Source organism: Lactuca sativa, chromosome 8 (genome assembly GCF_002870075.4).
Source record: "Lactuca sativa cultivar Salinas chromosome 8, Lsat_Salinas_v11, whole genome shotgun sequence".
Taxonomy (NCBI): Eukaryota; Viridiplantae; Streptophyta; class Magnoliopsida; order Asterales; family Asteraceae; genus Lactuca; species Lactuca sativa.
The window spans coordinates 317,159,633-317,171,473 of NC_056630.2; the positions used below are offsets into that span (position 1 = coordinate 317,159,633).

The following is an 11,841-nucleotide window of genomic DNA, read 5'->3' on the forward strand; positions in this document are numbered from 1 at the left end:
CACATATCAAAATACCCCACACTAGACTTTTGCTTGCCCCCAAGCAAAACTGAATTTTAGCATACGAACATAACATCAAACAATCCATATCAAACCCATCCATTATGCGAAGACCACAACTCATGCATTTATGTGTAAAATTTTTCCTAAGGACCCCCCCCCCCCCCAATCCTAAATACTCACAATCCTCATAAGAGTTTCTTACTCTCAACCCAGCCAACCATCCGAATCCATCCTCAAAAGAGTTTCTTACTCTCAAGGTATTTTTGGTCAAGCAACCCAAGCATACATAATCTAGAAAATTAAAAATTTTGATACCACATTGGAGCTCTTTAGGAATTCTTCAAATCTTTGAATATTTGATATTTGATTTCTTTGAATTCACCATCTTCTTTGATTTTATTTTTGGTATCTTCAACTTTCGAATTTCTTTAGAATTTTGATCTTTGATCTTCAAAATTTGACTTGAACGCTCCAAAATTCTTACAACTTTTCTTGTAATTCTCTCTCTTTTTTTCAATTTTTTACATGTACCTCACTTTTTTTTTGTTTCTCAAAACCTACATGCTAAAGCAAGGGTACTCCACTTCAATCTTTATTGGTTAAGATATTAGTCTAATGTGCAATGACTACTTAAGCTTTCCAGGATACATTTCAGGTTTAGGCTGCTAAACATATTGCATCCCTCAAACTAAGAGAGGTTGTGTTTTTGTCCCATGATTTCACTAGAATAGGGAGGCCACAAATGCACTACAACATGTATAGGCTTAACTAAACATTTGGGTCCTCATAGTATCATCAAATGCAATACTAGCATGAATCCTAATTACTTTTTACCATAATTTTCTAAATTAAATCCTAGCAATTTTATGCAAAAAAATTTATATTATGCCTAAAATTAAGATACTAATTCAACTAATATAATCAACCCCTACCCCACACTTATTTCATGCACTGCCCTCATTGCATTGTATGCAAAACATAAAATTAAAAAGAGGGAGAAAAAGGAACAAACTCCCCTGTGATAGTAGATGCACTCAACTCATGGAAAGATACTTTAAACTTGTTGGATCATATGGACTCGGAATGAGACAAGAAAAAGGCAGCCTCCTAAATTGTTGAAAAACTCCCCCACGTCAAAGGAAATTGTAAACAATGTCGTGGCAACCGGGATAATTCTTCAACGAAGCATGATAAGGAAATTCTAGGCATGGGAACAACTCATCCATACCACGATAATAAATATAACACCACTTGAATCACAGAGACTACTGGAAGTACGAGATCAGGCTCGGAAAATGACTCGAAAAGCACCACGTCGTGGTAAACCAAACATAACACTTTTTGGTTTTTAAAACTGCGACACCACGTCGTGGTGGCCTTCAAAAGTGAGATTTGGAAGGCGAATAGAGATGCAACTTGAACTAAAATGACACCATCTCTTGCATACATCTTTAGGACATGACCCTTCACTCTATGACTCAATTAGACCCCTGAAAAATGCTCTCAAATCAAGCTTCTCTCGATGTTCTCTTGTACCTTCACTCTAACGAACTTTCTTGTGCCAAATATACCCTTACTTGACTCGATAATATAACCTGGAACTAAGACAAAGAAAAAGGTAATAAAAGTAGGAAACACATTGTGATCAACCAAACATCCACCCAATTGTTCAAAAACCACAAAACAAACCAAACTAAACACACAAAATAAAAAGAAAAAGAAAAAAGAAAAGCAAACTCTAATGACGGGTTGCCTCCCGCAAGCGCTTCTTTTTGTGCAAGTCTTGAGCTGGACTCCCAAGTTAATAAACTTCCAATAAACTCAATGCCAAACCATCCATTGCATTAAATATTTTCTTTGGACCAATTTGTAAAATTTGGCTCTTTGCTTCAAAAATTGGCCAAACGATCTTTAATTCATGTAACCCAAGAATCGTGACAAGGGTTGGAACCGGTTGGATACTAATCAGAAATGGATCACGCTTTAGAACTTTCTCCAAAGTTGGAATAGTCACCCCATGCTTCAAAACACAAACTGGAAATATAGGGGGCCATGTCGTGGTAACGGTCAAACCACAGGTTGGTTCCTGTAATTCAGCTTGTTCTTGTTCTTCATCTGACCCTTCTGCTAACAACCTTTCCAGCTCCTCTAAATCTTTTTCTGGATTAAATTCTTCATCTTTAAACTCTAGCTCTTGTAACTCATATTGCTCTTGTTTATTGGGCAAGATGTTAACTAACCATCTTCCACAATTCTTCAAATATTCATCTAAGTCATACTCCTCATCTTCTAGCTCTTGTGACTCAGATGTCGCTAGTGTGTTGGGCAAGATGTTATTTAACCATCTTTCAAATTTCTTCAAATCTTCATATGAGTCATACTCCTCATCTTGTTGCTCAATTTCCTGTACAACTTCCTCAAGAAAAGCATCAAGAGCATCGAGATTTGGAAAATACATAATAAATATTAAAACAAAAAAAACTCGTAAATTATATTAGATAAATCTCACACAAAGAAAAAAACGAAAAATAAAATTCCTAGAGTAGCTATACCATGACGTGGTAGAAATTACCACGACGTGGTGAACCAAAAATTCGAAAATACTAAAATAAAAATTAAAAACTAAACTCTAACAGAAAATACTCCTAAAGATAGCAATATAAAGTAATTAAAACCGAACCGTTCCCTGGCAACGGCGCCAAAAACTTGATGTGGATTTAATGTGCTTATATGTTTATCCAAGTTTAATTTATAAAGTTATTCCCTTCACTAGAGTATTAGACACACTAGGCAGTGTACCTAATCATGCGGCAGTATAACAGTGGTAAGAACGAGTGTTGAACACAAGGAACGGTGTTTAAATTACGTTAATTTACTATTTAACTAACTATTAATCAAATAAGAAAAGGTATATGTTTTCCTAGTTTTGCAAGACTAGAAACTTAATTACCAACTAACTCAAAATTTACTTAATTAAACTAACACTAAAACTAAGCAAGTAGACAAGTATGAATGTACTAAGGTGAGAAAGAGACTTTCGTTTAGCTTCGGATTCGTTGTTATTGTAGTTGATTTATGGAAGTGCAATTGATTTAGTTTCTTTGGCTACCGATTCCTAAGATGACCAAATTGGTATTCACCAATTTAATCCTTTAGCAAACTAGCTTATTTTTTTAGTGATCAAACGGACAAACATACAAGTTCACTAGTGTTCGGTTCGAGTTGCTTAGAATTATAATTAATTGACCAATTAAATTTATTGATTCAATTTTATATATATTTTATCGTCATATATTGGCTCCTATACTTTTTTTACCCACTTTTCTACTTAACCCTAGCTTTTAATCAAAACTCTAGTCCTACAATTTTAAAAATCACAAGATCATAAGATTCAAATTTAATTAAGAAAAATGGCCATTCTAACCTAATCAAATTCAGCAATGAGCAGATAAAAAGCAGTTATTAAAAGTACTTGAGGTTCTTTAATAAGCGAAATCAATAAATAACTAAATCACTAAATCCAAACCAATAAATCAACTAACAATATTCAACTCATCCTAAGCTAAACGAAAGTCATGAGTGTTTAGCTCATGATTTTAGCAAACAAAGTCACAAAAATCGAAATTCATAGTAAAAGACATAGCTAAACCAAATGAAAAATCAAAGTGTAAGTTCAATTTGCCTTAATGCTCCTTCTTCCAAGGTTGTGAATGAAATCCTTGCTTCTCAAGACTTAAGTCCAGTGTTTTGCCTTCAAAAGTATCGAATTCTCCAGAGCCAAAAGTTCTTCGTTCGGAGGTTTATGTGAGATATTTATACTTTTCCCAAAAACAGGGCACCACATCGTGGTGGGTCCACCATGTCGTGGTGATTGTGTTTATCCCGTAATCTCCAAGTCATCGAATCTGATCAGGAATCTTCCAACTTCCTTTTTGCTCCAAACAAGTCTTTTAGTCCTTACAACTGAATTCATAGCAAATTAAGTATCTTTTGTTCTATTAAGGGCCTAAAAGTAATTAAATATTAATGTATGTTGTATAAATATGTGTATAAATATGCACATATCAAAATACTCCACACTAGACTTTTGCTTGCCCCCAAGCAAAACTGAATTTTAGCATACCAACATCACATCAAACAATCCTAATCGAACCCAGCCATTATGACGAGACCGCAATGCATGCATTTGTGTCTAAAATTTTTCCTAAGGACACCCTTCCCCTAATCCTAAATACTCACAATCCTCATAAACACTCGGCCACTTCTTTTGAACAATGCTCATTTTATGCAACCATCTGAATCCATCCTCAGAAGACTTTCTTACCCTCAAGGTATTTTTGGTCAAGCAACCCAAGCATACATAATCTAGAAAATTAAAAATTTTGATACCACATTGGAGCTCTTTAGGAATTCTTCAACTCTTTGAATATTTGATATTTGATTTCTTTGAATTCACCATCTTCTTTGATTTGATTTTTGGTATCTTCAACTTTTGAATTTCTTCAGAATTTTGTTCTTTGATCTTCAAAATTTGACTTGAACGCTCCAAAATTCTTACAACTTTTCTTGTAATTCTGTCTCTTTTTTTCAATTTTTTTTGACATGTACCTCACTTTTTTTTCTCTCTCAAATCCTACATGCTTAAACAAGGGCGCTCCACTTCAACCTTTATTGGTTAAGATATTAGTCTAACGTGCAATGACTACTTAAGCTTTCCAGGATACATTTCAGGTTTAGGCTGCTAAACATATTGCATCCCTCAAACTGAGCGAGGTTGTGTTTTTGTCCCATGATTTCACTAGAATAGGGAGGGAACAAATGCACTACAACATCTATAGGCTTAACTAAACATTTGGGTCCTCATAGCGTCATCAAATGCAATACTAGCATGAATCCTAATTACTTTTTACCATAATTTTCTAAATTAAATCCTAGCAATTTTATGCAAAAAAATTTTATCTTATGCCTAAAATTAAGATACTAATTCAACTAATATAATCAACCCCTACCCCACACTTATTTCATGCACTGCCCTCATTGCATGGTATGCAAGACATAAAATTAAAAAGAGTGAGAAAAAGGAACAAACTCCCCAGTGATAGAAGATCCACTCAACTCATGGAAAGATACTTCAAACTTGTTGGATCATATAGACTCGGAATCAGACAAGAAAAAGGCAGCCTCCTAAATTTTTGAAAAACTCTGCCACGTCAAAGGAAAGTGTAAAAAATGTCGTGGCAGCCGGGATAATTCTTCAACGAAGCTTGATAAGGAAATTCTAGGCATGGGAACAGCTCATCCATACCACGATAATAAATATAACGCCACTTGAATCATGGAGACTACTGGAAGTACGAGACCAGGCTCGGAAAATGACTCGAAAAGCACCACGTCGTGGTATACCAAACAGAACACTTTTTGGTTTTTAAAACTGCGACACCACATCGTGGTGGCCTTGAAAAGTGAGATTTTGAAGGCGAATAGAGCTGCAACTTGAACTAAAATGACACCATCTCTTGCATACAGCTTTAGGACATGACCCTTCACTCTATGAATCAATTAGACACCCGAAAAATGCTCTCAAATCACGCTTCTCTCGACGTTCTCTTATACCTTCACTCTAACGAACTTTCTTGTGCCAAATATACCCTTACTTGACTCGATAATATAACATGGAACTAAGACAAAGAAAAGGGTAATAAAAGTAGGAAACACATTGTAAACAACCAAACAACCACCAAATTGATAAAAACCCACAAAACAAACCAAACTAAACACACAAAATAAAAAGAAAAAGAAAAAAGAAAAGCAAACTCTAATGACGGGTTGCCTCCCGCAAGCGCTTCTTTTTGTGCGAGTCTCTAGCTGGACTCCCAACTTAATAAACTTCCAATAAACTCAATGCCAATCCATCCATTGCATTAAATATTTTCTATGGACCAATTTGTAAAATTTGGCTCTTTGCTTCAAAAGTTGGTCAAACGAGCTTTAATTCATGTAACCCAAGAATCTTGACAAGGGTTAGAACCGCTTGGATACTAATCAGAAATGGATCGCGCATCAGAACTTTCTCCAAAGTTGGAATCGTCACCCCATGCTTCGAAACACAAAGTGGAAATACAGGGGGCCATTTCGTGGTAACGGTCAAACCACAGGTTGATTCCTGTAATTCAACTTGTTCTTGTTCTTCATCTGACCCTTCTTCTAACAACATTTCCAGCTCCTCCAAATCTTTTTCTGGATTAAATTCTTCATCTTGAAACTCTAGCTCTTGTAACTCATATTGATCTTGTTTATTGGGCAAGATGTTATCTAACCATCTTCCAAATTTCTTTAAATCTTCATCTGAATCATACTCCGCATCTTCTAGCTCTTGTGACTCAGATGTCCCTCGTGTGTTGGGAAAGATGTTATCTAACCGTCTTCCAAATTCCTTCAAATCTTCATCTGATTCGTACTCCTCATCTTCTTACTCAATTTCCTGAACTACTTCCTCAAGAAAAGCATCAAGAGCATCGAGATTTGGAAAATACATAATAAATATTAAAACAAAAAAAAAACTCGTAAATTTATATGAGATAAATCTCAGACAAAGAAAAAAAAACAAAAAATAAAATTCCAACAATAGCTATACCACGACATGGTAGAAATTACCACGATGTGGTGAACCTAAAATATGGAAATACTAAAATAAAAATTAAAAACTAAACTCTGACAGAAAATAGTCCTAAAATAGCAATATAAAGTAATTAAAACTAAACCGTTCCCTGGCAACAGCGCCAAAAACTTGATGTGTATTTAATGTGCTTATATGTTTATCCAAGTTTAATTTATAAAGTTATTCCCTTCACTAGACTATTAAACACACTAGGTAGTGTACCTAATCATGCAATAGTATAACAATGGTAAGAACGAGTGTCGAACACAAGGAACGGTGTTTAAATTACTTTAATTTACTATTTAACTAACTATTAATCAAATAAGAAAAGGTATATGTTTTCCAAGTTTTGCAAGACTAGATACTTAATTACCAACTAACTCAAAATTTACTTAATTAAACTAACAATAAAACTAAGCAAGTAGACAAGTATGAATGTACTAAGGTGAAAAAGAGACTTTCGTTTAGCTTCGAATTCATTGATATTGTAGTTGATTTATGGAAGTGCAATGGATTTAGTTTCTATGGCTACCGATTCCTAAGATAACCAAATTGGTATTCACCAATTTAATCCTTTAGCAAAGTAGCTTATTTATTCGGTGATCAAGTGAACAAACTTACAAGTTCACTAGTGTTCGGTTCGAGTTGCTTAGACTTATAATTAATTGACCAATTAAATTTATTGATTCAATTTTATATATGATTTATCGTCATATATTGGCTCCTATACTTTTTTACCCATTTTCCTACTTAACCCTAGGTTTTAATCAAAACTCTAGTCCAACAATTTTTCAAATCACAAGATCATAAGATTCAAATTCAATTAAGAAAAATAGTCATCCGAACCTAATCAAATTCAACAATAAGTAGATAAAAAGCAGTTATCAAAAGTACTTGAGGTTCTTTAATAAGCAAAATCAATAAATAACTAAATCACTAATTCCAAACCAATAAATTAACTAACAATATTCAACTCATGCTAAGCTAAACGAAAGTCATGATTGTTTAGCTCATGATTTCAGCAAACAAAGTCACAAAAATGAAATTCATAGTAAAAGACAGCTAAACCTAATGAAAAATCGAAGTGTTAGTTCAATTTGCCTTAATGCTCCTTGTTCCAAGGTTGTGAATGAAATCCTTGCTTCTCAAGCCTTACTTCCAGTGTTTTGCCTTCAAAAGTATCAAATTCTCCAGAGCCAAAAGTTTTTCATTCGTAGGTTTATGTGAGATATTTATGCTTTTCCCAAAAGCATGGCACCACGTCGTGGTGATTGTGTTTATCCCGTAATCTCCAAGTCATCAAATATGATCGAAAATCTTCAAGGCGCCACGTCGTGGTAGGATCACCATGACGTGTTGGGTGTATTTTTCTTCATTTTATTTCTTTGGTTCAATCTTGCATCTTCTCGCTTCCTTAATCCAACTTCCAACTTCCTTTTTGCTCCAAACAAGTCTTTTAGTCCTTACAACACAATTCATAGCAAATTAAGTATCTTTTGTTCTATTAAGGGCATAAAAGTTATTAAAATATTAATGTATGCTGTATAAATATGTGTATAAATATGCACATATAATAAACCAAGAAGAGTACGTCCTCCAAGAATCCATACAACCAAATCTGTTAACCATATTGCTAGCTATGTGCTATTTTGATGAACTTTACGTCAGACAATACACGTTTCCACTCTACCATAATTGCATCATGGGAATGTAGGTTGACCCGATTAACACCAGTACGTTAAGATTATGCGAGTAAAGTCACTTGGAACTAACTACAAGTACTCACAAGCTCACTTTTCATGTGCAACGTAGTTATGTCTACTCATGAAGGTAACGAGTACCCCGACCATGCGCCAATCCTACGAATAGACTCCGCCACTTTCCAAGCCACTGTAACAGTGGCCGTGGCAACCGTCATGGCATACTTCAATGCCAATGACACAAGTGAAGTTAGAAGTAGTGTCGGTAACTCCAACCGTAACAACAACCAAGGAAACCAACGAAGGAAAACCCACCATGCACCAAAAAACCTAAACCTAAGAACAAGAAACGAAAGTTCAGGAATGAAAAAGGAGGTAGTTCGACTCAGAGTTTTAGAAAAAGGCAACAAGCGGGACCAGTCCCCACCCCTACTAACCCTACTCCTCCCACATCAAGACAATCATACCTTAGGAAGAATCCACCCTGCAACAAGTGCAAATACCATCATTGGGAAGCATGCCAGACATTTCGTTGTAAAAGGTGCAACAAGATGGGACACACCTCCCGTTACTGTAAGACCCCGGCCTCATGCGTCACTCCGACCCTCAACCCAAAAGTAAGTCCAGTTTGCCACAAGTGCGGTGCATCAGGACATTTCAAGAGAAATTGCCCAAAAAAGATGACTGACAAGGGAGTGACAACTAGACAGGGAGAGACGACAAGAAACCCTACCGAGATTCTTGGTACGTTTCGAGCGATAAACTTATGTAACGAGTGTTCACAAAAAGGTCTTGCAAATTGAAAACATAATCAAAAGCTATTTCCCCATTCAAGCAAATCTGTAAATCACGGAGAAGCTAGAGAATCCTTACGAATGGACCATGATGGTTCCATATGAAAGTTAGTATCATATATAGTCAGGATTCCATAAACTAAAAACGTACGATCCCGCATCATTTTTCTTGTCCCTGATTTGAATAGGACAGAACCCCACAGTCAAGTACCTTTTAAAATCCTAAGTATGTGCGGTCGGGTCACATCCATCTATAGTGGAAAAACCTGGCAGAAGTCGGATTACGAATTCCCTTGACTTATAGCAGCACCTTTGTGTCGCTAAAACACCTAACAAGCAGAAACGACATAGAACAAATGGTGGCAACGAAAACGAAACTAGCAACGATAAGAACACAAACACTAGAACACCTAACAAGCAGAAACGAGATAGACCCAATGGTAACAACGAAAACGAAACTAGAAACGATAAGAACACGAACACTAGAACACCTAACAAGCTGAAACGAGATAGACCCAATGGTAACAACAAAAATGAAACTAGCAACGATAAGAACACGAACACTAGAACACCTAACAAGAAGAAACGAGATAGACCCAATGGTAACAACGAAAACGAAACTAGCAATGATAAGAACACGAACACTAGAACACCTAACAAGCAGAAACAAGATAGACCTAATGGTAACAATGAAAACGAAACTAGCAACGATAAGAACACGAAAACTAGAACACCTAACAAGCATAAACGAGATAGACCCAATGGTAACAACGAAAACGAAACTAGCAACAATAAGAACACGAACACTAGAACACCTAAAAAGTAGAAATGAGATAGACCCAAAGGTAACAATGAAAACAAAACTAGTATTGATAAGAGCATGAACATAAAACACCTGTCATTTTTAACAACCAATACTCCTCAAATCGATGTAACAACAAAGAGTCCAATGTCATCAGTTGACACAGATAGGATTGATTCTCATCTTACAAACCTCGAGCTCTGCAAATAGAGTTTTGTTCTACTCAACCGAATAACAAAACTTGTTCAGTCGTTAACGATGAAATCCCTATCAACCAGACGCCTAAGTTCTGGCATAAGAGATACCACGCCCTTCCCTAGCCCCAACAAAGATTGAAAATCAAGGAGCAAAGGGCATAAAAAAGGAATCCAAAAGGCTTCCAACATTCCAACAAAGATACCCAAAATCTCTTGGAAAATCTCAACCATGTGCTAAGTGGAGATAGAATCACCTCGACTCCTGGAAACACCTCAATGACCAAACACCCGATACCACTTAGCATGGTCACAAGAAAAAATAGTGTCTGATCATAAGATCGACATATTATGTAAAGGAAACATCAGACCCAGTCCCTAACCACAGGAAGCACTTGTCTAACTCATAAGGGGAGAAAGACGAAATTGTCATAGGCACCACTGACTACGATTAAGCCAAACAAAACCCATCCTCAAGGATCGATACTCCCTACCCCAAATCGAAGACATGATCAACCAACAGCCAGTAACTGGAAAAGGCCGACTTACCATTAGCTTGGAAAGACCCTAGGGAGAAAACTCTCAAGATAATCGAAGACTCATGTGGTCAACCACATCACACACAATCTCAACCTCGATGACCATAGCACCAACTCTTAAGGCCCAGAAAACTCTACTTCTAGGACGCCAAGATCCTGATCCCTAGAAGACCATTCCAAAGGCCTCGCTGAGAAAGGGCCCGACGACCCATAGTCTCCGATTAACCTAAGAGCTCAGTTTAGACATTTTACATCCCGTGTATTCAACACTCATAAGAGCTAGACCACCAAAGCCATGGAAATCCCACTTGACAAGAACGGGGTAAACAAGAATCTGCACTTCGAAGAGAAACATGTGTGATGGACATTGAAAGAGTTGGGATACCCACTTACCTCTACTCTGGTACTCATATAACAATAAATATCACCCGAGCATAGGAGTTATATCCTTTGAGGCCCCGCATGGCCGAAAATATAAATCATCCCTTGTTGGACTGAGGTGAGAGACACCCAACCGACAAGACGGCAAGCACTCAATAGCACACTCCCTAGGCCCAAGATTATTCGAGAAACCACAAAAGGATAGTCAGAACCCGAACACGACCCCAAACATTGTATAAGTCGGGAATAAAACTACACAGTTAGCAGGTTAAAGCCTCAAAATCCCAAGTAAGGGATTAGGGTATTCTTAAAGATCTTCCCTCAGGGAAGGATGACATGATTTGAAAGGCAAGGTAAACTAACTCCCCGATGCACCAGACCATTCGAGATTCTCGCATGAATCAGTCTGGTAACATACGAACTCCAATTACCCTCCAATCTTAGTGACGTATATCTTGCGTTCCATATGTCGAACCTAGAAAGGATCTGTCAAGCAAAAACCCTTCCAGTCCCACAAGACAAGGTTTCGTGGACTAAAACCTCCTGAAAATTTATCAACCTATCGAGACTATGGATAGAAAGGTTAAACACACCAAACAAAGTCGCATCCCAAAGGTAAAGGTTCAAGGGAACGCTTGGCGTGAGCCGGTATTCACCTGGGAACACAAAGATCAAATAACTCAAAAGTACCCTCACCTATTTCCGCATTCGTAACCCTATCTTTCGAAAGAATTTTGGGACGAAATTCCCTCTAACGGGGGGGATGATGT

General features: G+C 36.8%; 1 pseudogene; it reads left to right on the forward strand.

The window, feature by feature from the left end:
* Window positions 1–9,981, forward strand: part of LOC128128020 (uncharacterized) — a 97,972-nt pseudogene extending 87,991 nt beyond the window's left edge.
* Window positions 9,982–11,841: the final 1,860 nt, after the last annotated feature.